Consider the following 12,500-nt stretch of genomic DNA (forward strand, 5'->3'; position numbering starts at 1 on the left):
AGTCTCTGTTTCATCGAGTATTTCATTCGGGAGAGCCATCCAACATGTATGTGGGTTAATTTCGACTGTTATTAAAGAGCTCGAACCCTAGACCGTACGTCATGAGTCATGTGACTCATAGTTTATGAATTGACACACTTTTGTTGGTGAGTCTCTTGGAAACTCCTTCAGTACTGAATGAAATCGTCTGATGGTCATCTAAACTCCTTCTGGTTTCTGAAGAGTCTTTGTCCCTGGACCTTTCCGGTAATCTTCATGGAACTTTTATGGTCTGGACCCTCTCAGGGGAGACACTTGTAATTGACGTCCTTCTCCTGGTCTCCCCTCCACCACCTCCACCTAGTATATAGTCGTCACCAACCATCATCACCTCCTTGGTTCTTCCATTGTATTCCATCCGAAGTCACTCCAGAAGTCAACAAAAAACAAAAAAATTATCTCATCCTGTCCCCCTTACTCCTTCCCTCCTTACCCTCCCCATTCCCCCCTTGCCCCTTCCTCTCCCCTTCCCCTTTCCTCCCCCTTCCCCCCTCCCCCCTTTCCCCCTCCCACCGTAGCATGTAGACAGCCACCAACCGCGGTTTCCAACGCCCGGATGGTGGGTGACGCATGTCTCGCGAGGCAGACGCGTCTGCAAGATGGATAAGGCTTGGTTGGCCTTTAGCAGCCCGTGAAGGCCTAGAGGGAGGACAACCAGAACTCGTCGCCTCACAGTCGAAAGAAACCTCCGACGGAACTCGGTCCTTAATGAGGGACGTTGTAAATCAATTGTATCAGTATGTACATGTATGTGTACATGTATGTGTTCATGTGTATGTGCACGAGTATATGGATGTGTATGTGTATGTATATGTATATTCGTGAAGAGCTGGAATACAGGTACTAGGTTAGAAGAAAGCAAACACTAGACTCGACGTTAAGATTTTAATTCTACGTTTCGACCCCTGTCCGGGGTTCGTCTTCAGGGATATGAAACGTAGAAGTAAACCTCTAGAGTCAAACCCAGTGTTTGCTTTCTTCCAGTACATGTATGTGTATATATATGTGTACATGTACATGTATATGTATGTTTATATGTATGTGTATATGTATATATATATATATATATATATATATATATATATCAATATATATATCAATATATATTATATGCTAATAAGAACACGGGTACGTGTGTTCACTTATGCAAAGTAGACCACTTGGTCTACTTTGCATATATATATATATATGTATATATATATATATATATATATATATATATATATAATGTATGTATATATATAACTATATATATATATACATATATATATACATATGTATACACATATATGTATGTATATATACATATATATATATATATATGCTGCGGATGTCAGTTAATTTTTCCATAGACCAGAATTCTGAAACGAAGCATCAGGAGCGGATAGTTTATTTATTTTCTTATCCTTGGTTTCTTTCTCATCTCCATTTCCTCTCGTTCCCAGTCCTCCGTTTTTTTTCTTTTCTTTCTTTTCCTCCATTTCTTTCATCTTCGTTCTTTCATCTCCTTGTTTTGAGTTCTCCTTTGGCCATCCTATTCATCCTCTGTTTCTTTTACAATATTATTCCATTTTTCATGTTTTCTCTTCTTAATCCTGTCTTGCGGTCTGTTTTGTCATCTCTCTCTCTCTCTCTCTCTCTCTCTCTCTCTCTCTCTCTCTCTCTCTCTCTCTCTCTCGGTCGGTCTGTCTGTCTGTCTGTCTGTCTCTCTCTCTCTCTCTCTCTCTGTGTCTTTCTCTCTGTTTCTGTCTCTGAGAGGAAGAGAAAGAGAGAGAGAGAGAGAGATAGGAAGAGAGCGAGAAATAGATAGATAGATAGGTGGATAGATAGATAGATAGATAGATAAATAGATAGATAGATAAATAGATAGATAGATAGAGAAAGATAAATAGAAAGAGAGAGAGGAAGAGAGAGGGAGAGAGAAAAGCAGAGCAAAGTCCCGGTAGAGGCCGAAACTAAGGACCATGAGCTTGCTCACCCACCACCTCCTCCTCCTCCTCCTCCCGCTCACCCACTCCCTCTTTTCCCCTCCTCTCCCCTCTTGATCTCACCCCTCCCTCACCCAGACTCACTTTGCCCTCTTCCTTTCCCCTCAATCCTCAGGACTCGCCTCTCCCCTTTTCCCCTCTCTTCCTGCCGCTCTAGATCTCCCCTCTTTTTCTTCGCATATCCTTCCCCCTCTCTCTCTCTCTCTCTCTCTCTCTCTCTCTCTCTCTCTCTCTCTCTCTCTCTCTCTCTCTCTCTCTCTCTCTCTCTCTCTCTCTCTCTCTCTCTCTCTCTCTCTCTCTCTCTCTCTCTCTCTTTCGTGAAACTTCTCTTCTGTTCAGCCAGGCTCTGAGAAGCTAAGAGCGAAATTCAAGATTGTTCGACGAGTGCCCGGAGGTTGCAAAAAAAAAAAATAATAATAAAAAAAAATAAATAAATAAATAAATAAATAAATAAATAAAATAAAATAGATAAATAAAAAATAAGATAAAAAGTAAACAAATAAAAAATGAATAAATAAATAACCAAATAAATAACCAAACAAATAAACAAACAAACAAAACAAAAATAAACAAACAAACAAATGAATAAATAAGTAAATAAAAAATGAAATAAAATAGAATAGATAAATAGACAAATGAAATAATAATTCTCGACAAATGGGACCTAAAGCCGCGTCCACACTTGTTGCATTTCCACGTATCATATCATCTTTGCGTACCACCTAGTGGTACGATACGGTGCAACAGGGTATTGTACCCACTTGTTGCGTATCCGCCTGCTGTATACGGATACGCAACAAGTGGGTACAATACCCTGTTGCACCGTATCGTATCACTAGGTGGTACGCAAAGATGATATGATACGGATACGCAGCAAGTGGGTACAATACCCTGTTGCACCGTATCGTATCACTAGGTGGTACGCAAAGTTGATAACGATACGTGGAAATGCAACAAGTGTGGACCAGGCTTAAGGTGTCTCAGAACGACCATGGGACAGTGAATCAAGTCAAACAATCTCACGTTATTTTTTAGCGTTGAGGAAGCTGGCGTCACATGATCTTAATGCACTTGTGACGTTTTAATTTATGTTACTTAACACGGATTATGTTAGAATACGACGCAATCTTTATCCTCAAAAGGAAATGACGTCACATAGTCACTACACATATGATAGCAACGTCACAAAATATGACGTCATCGCTAATCCCAAAGAAAAATGACGTCATCGAATTACTATAAATACGTCACCGAATGACATCATTATTATTTCCAAAGAAAATGATGCCGCATATAATATCATAAAACGTGACCTCATACAACGTGACGTAATTTTAAAGAGTGACGTCATAGTCAAGTGACGTCACTTTAGGGGAGTGACGTCATAAAGTTTTTTGTTTAATTTCCCCGTCCAGGTTTACATGCATTTCCTCTATGGAGAACATGGATCCATTTGTTGAAACCATACATTTCCTCTCTCACAGACTCCCCTCCTAACTCCCTATGTAACTCCCAGCCCCCCCATGCCCCCTCCCTCCCTGCCCCTCCCTCTCCTCCCCTCCCCTCCCCTCACCCTTCGTCTCTTCCTTCCTCCCTTCCTATACTTCACTTTATTTTCTCTCTTCCTTCCTTCCTTCCTTCCTTCCTTCCTTCGTCTCTTCCCTCCTCCCTTCCTGTACCTCACTTTGTTTCCTCTCATCCTTCCTTGCTTCCTTCCTTCCTTCTTTCCTTCCTTCCTTCCTTCTCCTCTCTCTTCCCTTCAGACTTCCTCTCCTTTCGAAGGTCCTACATTCCTAGTTTCCCTCCCTTCCCTTCCTCCTTTCCCCTCCATTTCTTTCCCTTCACCTACCCTTCTACCCTCCCCCTCGCCCTTCCTCAAGCCTCCCTCACTCACCACTCGATACCATCAACTCACCGACCCAACACACGAGTCAAAACAATGAAAGGCATATGTTTATACAGCACCGAAGGGGAGTACCTGGCGAGAGTGCCAAGACAGTAGAGATAGTGCCATCCTTGCATCCATCAGTGAAGAGTGCCATTTGATATGACACAGTCCCAGCCTGGCACGGTGGCACGTTGTGTTTTCCGTGTACTTAGAGCGCCAGTATTAGTGTCGTTATTTGTAATAAGTTTGGGTTGCGGAGGGGGGGGGGGAGATCAAACGTGAGAAGAGTCTGGCGAGTCTCTGGTTCGATTCTGCACTTCGGACATTACTTGCTGTGAATGGTTGATGTGTTTCTATATTTTCTTCTTTCTCTGTCTGTCTGTCTCTCTCTCTCTCTCTCTCTCTCTCTCTCTCTCTCTCTCTCTCTTTCTCTCTCTCTCACTCTCTCTCTTTTTCTCTCTGTCTGTCTGTCTGTCTGTCTCTCTTCTCTCTCTCTCTCTCTCTCTCTCTCTCTCTCTCTCTCTCTCTCTCTCTCTCTTTTTCTCTCTGTCTCTCTCTCTCTCTCTCTCTCTCTCTCTCTCTCTCTCTCTCTCTCTCTGTCTCTCTATTTCTCTCTCTCTCATTCTCTCTTAAGGCTTTCAACGGGAAGAGCTATGCAAACCGAAGACACCTAAGAAAGCTTCTACCGTAGCCTAAATTTGATAGTCTACTTCTTACAAAGTGAAACACACACACACACACACACACACACACACACACACACACACACACACACACACACACACACACACACACACACACACACACACAAGGCTAATAAACATACCGGTAATACAAGAAAGAGACGCATTGGTGGATTGTGCTTTTCTAGATGTACAAAAGGCATTAGATGAGGTACCACACAAAAAACTAATAAGAAAACCTGAAACAACAGGAGGCGTACAAGAAAAATTAATGAAATGGGTGGAAGATTTCTTGAACGGGAGAAAAAATGAAGGTTGTAATTAGAGATAATTAGAGACAAAAACTCGACCTGGGAAGTCCCATTAGGTTCTGTACTAGCTCCGATAATGTTTGCCATATATATAAATGACATGAATGAAGGTGTTGAATGTTATATGAACTTATTTGCAGATGACGCAAAACTAATAAAGAAAATAAGTACAGAGAAAGACTTTGAATCACTTCAGAGAGAGTGGGACAGTCTGGAAATGGAGCCAAAAGTGGGAAGTGAACTTCAACATCAAGAAATGCAGTATAATGGAGTTTGGAAAAAATAAGAATAGAATATCATGGAAATATTAGGTAGGTACAAAAGAAGTAAAAAAGTTAGCTCGGAAATGGACCTAGGAGTAATTATTAAGAAAGGCATGTCACCAGACAAGCATATAAACAAAATAGTTGGAGAAATCTACAATTTACTAAGAAAAATAAAGGTCGCCTTTGACTACATGGATGAGGAAATGGTAAAGAAAATATTAGTCACGCAGATAAGATCAAGATTGGAAGAGTACCCTGTCTAACTATGGTCATCTAACACAAGAAATAATATAAAGAAATTAGAAATAATCCAAAGAGCAACTACAAAGATGACACCGACACTTTCAAAATTGACATACGAACAAAGATTGTTCAAACTGAAACTAACAACCTTGGAATAAACATTAGAAAGAGGAGATCTACTGGCCATTTACAGAATCATGAAAAGTATGGAAGTACTTGATAGAGAAGATTTATTAAAGTGGAAAAAAAAACTAGAGGACACACAAAAAAGTGAATAGTTATAGAAGAGATCTGAAAAAGAATAGTTTTCCACACAGAGTGAAAGTCGCTTGGAACAAATTGAACGAAAAAATAGTATGTGCAAAAACCATACAAGAATTTGAGAACAAACTATATGCTGAGAGGTACAAAGACGGGTCACTACGAGCATAGCTCCCTTCCCGTATAATACAACTAGGTAAATACAACTAGGTAAATACACACACACACACACACACACACACACACACACACACACACACACACACACACACACACACACACACACACACACACACACACACACACACACACACACACACTGCCAGTACGGAGGTGCAGCAGTACTTGTTTCGAATCCTGCCCAGGGCCGAAATTATTTCGGTATCACTGCGCTTCGGGTCGTTACTCCGACTCTCGTGGGCGGGGAGTTGGGTGTGTGTGTGTGTGTGTGTAAGGTCATAGCATTACCCATGGATCGGTCATACGAGCTCTGAGCTCTCTTCCGGGAGGGAAATAGCTGTCGATTACGAGTCCAACACGCGATCCAAAGACCAAGGTGAATACACACACACACACACACACACACACACACACACACACACACACACACACACACACACACACACACACACACACACACACACACACACACACACACACACACACACACACACATGCACACAGACACACACGGGCACACATATACACATATGCATATACACATATGCATATACATTTACATGTAAACGTCTGAGTTTACAGGTCGTCAATACACTGTATATAATTGTTTCGTTGTTTCCTCATTTCCACATGATTACACTAATTAATTTCTTCATTATTCGTTTCTTCACTACTGTGGTCTTTCTTCTGTTCCATGTCCTTTTTCACCATCGCTTCTTCCTCCTTCTCCTTCGCCTCCTCCTCCTCCTCCTCCACTTCCTTCCGGTCACTTTACCTCTTCGTTCTTCTTTCTTTGTACTTTCCTTTTTCTTCTCTTCTCCCCTTCGCATATATATATATTCTCTTCGCTTCCTTCCTCCCTTTTGTCCTTTTATCATTCTCTCTCCTCCTTTTGTCCATTTCCCTTCGTCTTTCATGTCTTCTCCTATTACCTCTTTATCTCGCTCGCGAAGGTTTTTGATTTAATCTATTTTCTTTTGTCCTTCTTCTTCCTCACAATGTCTCTTTTCACTCCAGCACGAGAGGCTATTCCAGATACCCATTCTATTTTTCTGATATTTTTTCCCCCGTTCCCTTCTTTATGGAGGTCATTTAACTGATGTCGAAGACCTTTCCCCCGATCGTTCTTTCAATCTTTCTTTTAATTTATCTTCGTTTGTCTTCCCTTTGGCTCACTCGGCGTCGTTAAAGAGTCTGCCTCAACGTCTTCATTCTCCGTTTTCTTTCCATTGGGAGAGTCTGTCCTCACGCTTCTTCTTTGGGCCATAATATCGCACTCCTCCTCATTTTTCTGTAATCCGACACCAAATCGAAGCAATTTGGATACTCCGTAAGAGGAATACAAAGGATTAAAGAGTGTACAAGACCAGTTGGTCCATACAATGCTGTCTTTGTTGTAGAACTGCTGCACACTCTACTTTCAGAGAGGCATGCCAGCATTTCTTATTTCGTGAACAGGCCATGTATGATTCAAATTCACGTTTTTCATTCTATTTTTCAAATAAATTCTAATAGGATTCTCAATAAGAGGTATGTGCTTAGATACAATGAAAAATGGCTCTAGTGTTTTATCAGGAAATTATAGAAAGACTTAGTCATGACTAAGGGGCACAGTATAAATGCAATACGAGAACCAATAATGTAACCTATCGTAAACAAACTGGAGTTTCTGCTACGGCCATTCTCAATGCATGAGGGAGGTGGATAGTGGTTTAAACTGAATACCAATTCCAGGCCTTTCCATGCCAGTGCTCACTATTCAAATACGTCGGGATGGGAATAGAGGAGGCGCTCATGTCTCAAGTTAATTTGGATAAAGTAGAGTGACAGTCTTCAAGCTTCTCTGTTCTCGCCCTCCATCCCTCCCTAAATTCTTTCTTCCCGTTTCTCTCCTGTTAAGAGGATTTTGGACGTAATTCTCTTCCATCTGGAGCTATTGAGACTAACCCTTTGTCTAATAATGCCAGTGTTTCCTCCTTTGTATCTTGCTTTAGTCTAACGCTGCGCCTAACATCCTATTGTATTTCACTTTGTGTCTTTACTTCAATTTAACGCTCTATCTAACATCCCAATATTTTTGTCTCTGTGTCTTTACTTAAGTCTAACGCTGTTTCTAACATACTAATGTTTTCCTTTCTATATCTTTGATTCAGCCTAACGCTGCGTCTAGCATGTCAATGTATTTCTCTCTGTGTCTTTACTTCAATCTAACGCTGTGTCTAACATACTAATGTTTTCCTTCCTATATTTTTATTCAGTCTAAAGCTGGGTGTAGTGTGCCGATTTCTTCTCATTTGTATAACTGGTTCATCCAATCACTGCGCCTATTGCGCTAAAGCTCTCAGTGTATCTTTGCTTCAGGGAGCACATCATGACAACCTGTGTTAGGATAAGGCCTTTTTGTTGGTTTTATCATATATGTGTGCACCTGTGGTTGCACGCACATATGTACACACACACACACACACACACACACACACACACACACACACACACACACACACACACACACACACACACACACACACACACACACACACACACACACACACACAAAAGCAGCGATGTTGAAAGCTCCACTAACATTGCCGGGCGCTATTGTCATTTTTTAGTAAGTAGATGTGTATGTTTGTGTGTGTGTGTGTGTGTGTGTGTGTGTGTGTGTGTGTGTGTGTGTGTGTGTGTGTGTGTGTGTGTGTGTGTGTGTGTGTGTACGCGTGTGTATGAAGGATCGCTCTATTATCCTCCACCTGGAGAGTAATAGCTGTCAGTCACGAGCCAGGCACGTGATCGAAGACTAGTGAAGCAATCAAACGTTAAAGAAAAGACGGCATTATTGGAAACCAGAGAGAGATTGAAGGAGGAAGAAGAGGAGGAGGAGGAGGTGGAGGAGGAGGAAGAATAGGCAGAAAAGGAGAGAGAGAGAGAGAGGGAGAGAGAGAGAGAGAGAGAGAGAGAGAGAGAGAGAGAGAGAGAGAGAGAGAGGTAGAGACAGAAACAGCAATAGAAACAGAGCTATACTCAAAGACAAAGACAAACACAGAGAAAAGAAAAAAAAAAGGAGAGGAGGGAGACGCGGAGGGTAGAAAGGAAGGAGAAGGCGGAGAGGGCCACTGGTAAAGAAAGAAGACGATTAGATTAGTTTGTTTGCAGGAGAAAATGTGACGAGAAGACCAGAGTAACTGATGGACATCAACAAATGAAACGAGGAACACAGGAGGCCGGGAGGGGGGGGGGTGAGGAAACCGATGGATAAAAGGTAGGACGTGAAGAGGAGGAAGAAGAGGGCAATAAACTCTTCATTTGCTACAAGTGTCTTCCTTTACCAATACTTTAACTATCTTTCCCCCCCTCTTTTTTCCTCTCTTTTTTTCCTCTTTTCCCTCTCTTTTCCTCTCTTTTTCCTCTTGTTTTCCTCTTTTTTGCTAATTTTTCTATTTTTTCCTCTCTTTTCTCTTCTTTTTGAGGGGGGAGGGGTTCTTTGGTGAAGAGGAATGTGTATAGTGGATAGATATGGATGAGGTCTGGATAATTAGGATAAATAGAATTATTAGATTTCTAGATGTACATATATAGATGTATACAGAAATACATGTATACATACATACATACATATATACATACATACATATATGAATGCATACATACAAACATACATATATACCTACCTACTTACATACATACATACATATATACATACATACATATATGAATGCATACATACAAACATACATAGATATATACCTACCTACTTATATACATATATACATATATACATACATACATACAGAGAAGATTTATTAAAGTGGGATAAAAGAAAAACAAGAGGACTTGAAAATAAACCAAAAAAGGATAGTTATAGAAGAGATCTGTAAAAGAATAATTTCCCACACAGAGTGGTGGATGTCTGGAACAAACTGGACGAGGCAACAGTGTGTGCAAAAATCATACAAGAACAAACTAGACGCTGAAAGATACAAAGACGGGTCATTACAAGCATAGCTTCATTCTCGTATAATACAACTAGGTAAATACATACATATATATTCATATCTATATGTATGTACTGTATGCACACACGCACATATGTATGTGTGCATAAACATACATTATGCATGTGCATGTACATATATACCTTCACGTATACATATATTTATACGTATAAATATATATATACATATGCATATTCATATACATATACATATGCATATGCATATGCATATTCATATACATATACATCAAATCAAATCAAAACAAATCAAATCAGCCATCCTGAGTCCACTGCTGAACAAAGGCCTCCTTCATAGTTTTCAATGATTCACACGACCGCACCAACCTCTACCACGTCACTCCTGCAAACCTCTCAATCTCGTCTCTCCATCTCTTGTCTGGTCTCCCTCTTCCACGCTTCCTATCTCGCGGCGTCCACTCAGTAACACACTTGCTCCATCGCTCGTCAGTCATTCGCACTAACTTACCTGCCCAATTCCACTTCCTCTCTTTCACCGCCTCCACAATATCTTTCACTATAGCCTCTCTCTCACTCAACTTGCTCTCTTTTGGTCTCTCAGCGTTATTCCCATCATTGATCTCTCCATTCTCCTCTGTGCAATCCTTAACTTTGTTTCCATCGCCTTTGTCAGTTTCCAAGGCTCACACCCGTAGATTATTGCTGGCAGAATGCATTGATTGTAAACTTTACGTTTCAAACATAAAGGTAGAGAGCCTCTCAGGATTTTATTATACTTACCAAACACTTTCCAACCAATTGTAATACGTCTTTTTATTTCATTATCATGATCTTTTGTCACTTTCACCATTTGGCCTAAATAATTATACTCCTCAACTTCTTCAAGACTCTCACCATCAATTACAATCTCTTTACTTTGAACTTTCGTGTTGAACATTACTTTGGTTTTGGTCTTATTCATTTTTAAACCTACTTTGAGACTTTCCTTGTTTAGATCACTCAGCATCTCTTGCAAGTCTTCTGCTCTTTCTGAAATAAGAATAATGTCATCCGCAAATCTTAGGTGGTTCAAATATTCGCCATTAATCTTCAAACCTTTCTCTTCCCAGCTCAACCTTCTAAAAATATCTTCCAAGCAAGCTGTAAATAATTTGGGTGAAATAGTATCGCCTTGCCGTACTTCTTTTTTGATCTTGATCTTTTCTGAATCTTTATGTAGTCGAATTATGGCGGAACCATTCGCATAAATCTTTTCTAAAACCCTTACGATCTGTTCGTTTATACTCTGATTGCGAAGCGAGTTTAGTATTGCTATTTGTTCTACCGAGTCAAAGGCCTTCTCGTAATCTACAAAAGCTAAACACAGAGGTATATTGCATTCTGCTGTTTTCTTGATTAGTTGGTTAATCGCCTGCAAATGGTCTAGAGTCGAGTATCCGCTCCTAAAACCTGCTTGTTCTCTCGGTTGGTTTCCATCTAAAACTTGACTCAGTCTATTTGTAAGGATCTTGGAGAATACTTTATATACATTTGATAGTAAGCTAATCGGTCTATAGTTACTAAGGTCCTTCTGGTCTCCTTTTTTATGAGGCAAAATCACTATAGCATTGCACCACGATTCAGAAACGCTTTCTTGACGTAAGCATTGGGTGTACAACTGAGCTAACTTAATATGAACTTCTTTCCCTGCGTCTTTCAAGAGATCTATCGATATACCATCTTCCCCAGGTGCTTTTTCTCGTTTCATATTTTTTAGAGCATTGGGAAGTTTGGAGTAGGCGAAAGAATTGACAGAGGCGAGATGTTAGTAAATTTTGCAGAGAATTACAACATGAGGATAATGAACACTTTCTTCCAAAAGCGCGTAGGTCGTAAATGGACCTGGGGAAGTCCAAATGGAACAACAAAGAACGAAGTAGACTTCATATTAGGAGATGAGAGCAAGAGCGTTAGCAATGTTACGGTCATAAATAAAGTCAACACAGGTAGTGATCATAGAATGGTAGGTTGCACAGCTAGATTCAATTTCAAAGCCGAGAGAAATAAACTAGTTTTAAAAAAGAAAATCAGCCTAGCAAAGGTTGAGGATAATAAGAAGGAATTTCAGTTAGAAATCAAAAATAGATTCGAAGCTCTAAGAACTAACGAGAACACAGTCGAGGATATGAATTTGAATTTAGTGAATATCATTAGGGAATCGGCAGAGAAAGTAGAAAATACAGAAATTATTAGAGAAAACAAATATTCCAAAGCTACAAATGACCTAGTTAAAAGAAGGAGGACAAGGCAGATTAAAAACAGGAAAGACGAAATAGAAAGAATAGAACTAAATACATATACATATGCATATACATATGCATATACATATACATATGCATATACATATACATGTACATATACATATACATATGTATATTCATATACATATACATATACATATGCATATACACACATATATACATGAATAAAACAGGAAAAGGAGAGAGAGAGATTGAGGAAGGACCGCAATGAAACCTTGGTATACATATATAAAATCTTTAATTAAATTTATATTTGGGAACAGAGATGGAGAGAGAGAGAGAGAGAGAGAGAGAGAGAGAGAGAGAGAGAGAGAGAGAGAGAGAGAGAGAGAGAGCTGCACGTGAGGAAACTAACACCAAGAAATGTTTGT

This window comes from Oratosquilla oratoria, chromosome 43 (assembly GCF_046742065.1).
Source record: "Oratosquilla oratoria isolate Oo_2021 chromosome 43, ASM4674206v1, whole genome shotgun sequence".
In the NCBI taxonomy this organism is placed as follows: Eukaryota; Metazoa; Arthropoda; class Malacostraca; order Stomatopoda; family Squillidae; genus Oratosquilla; species Oratosquilla oratoria.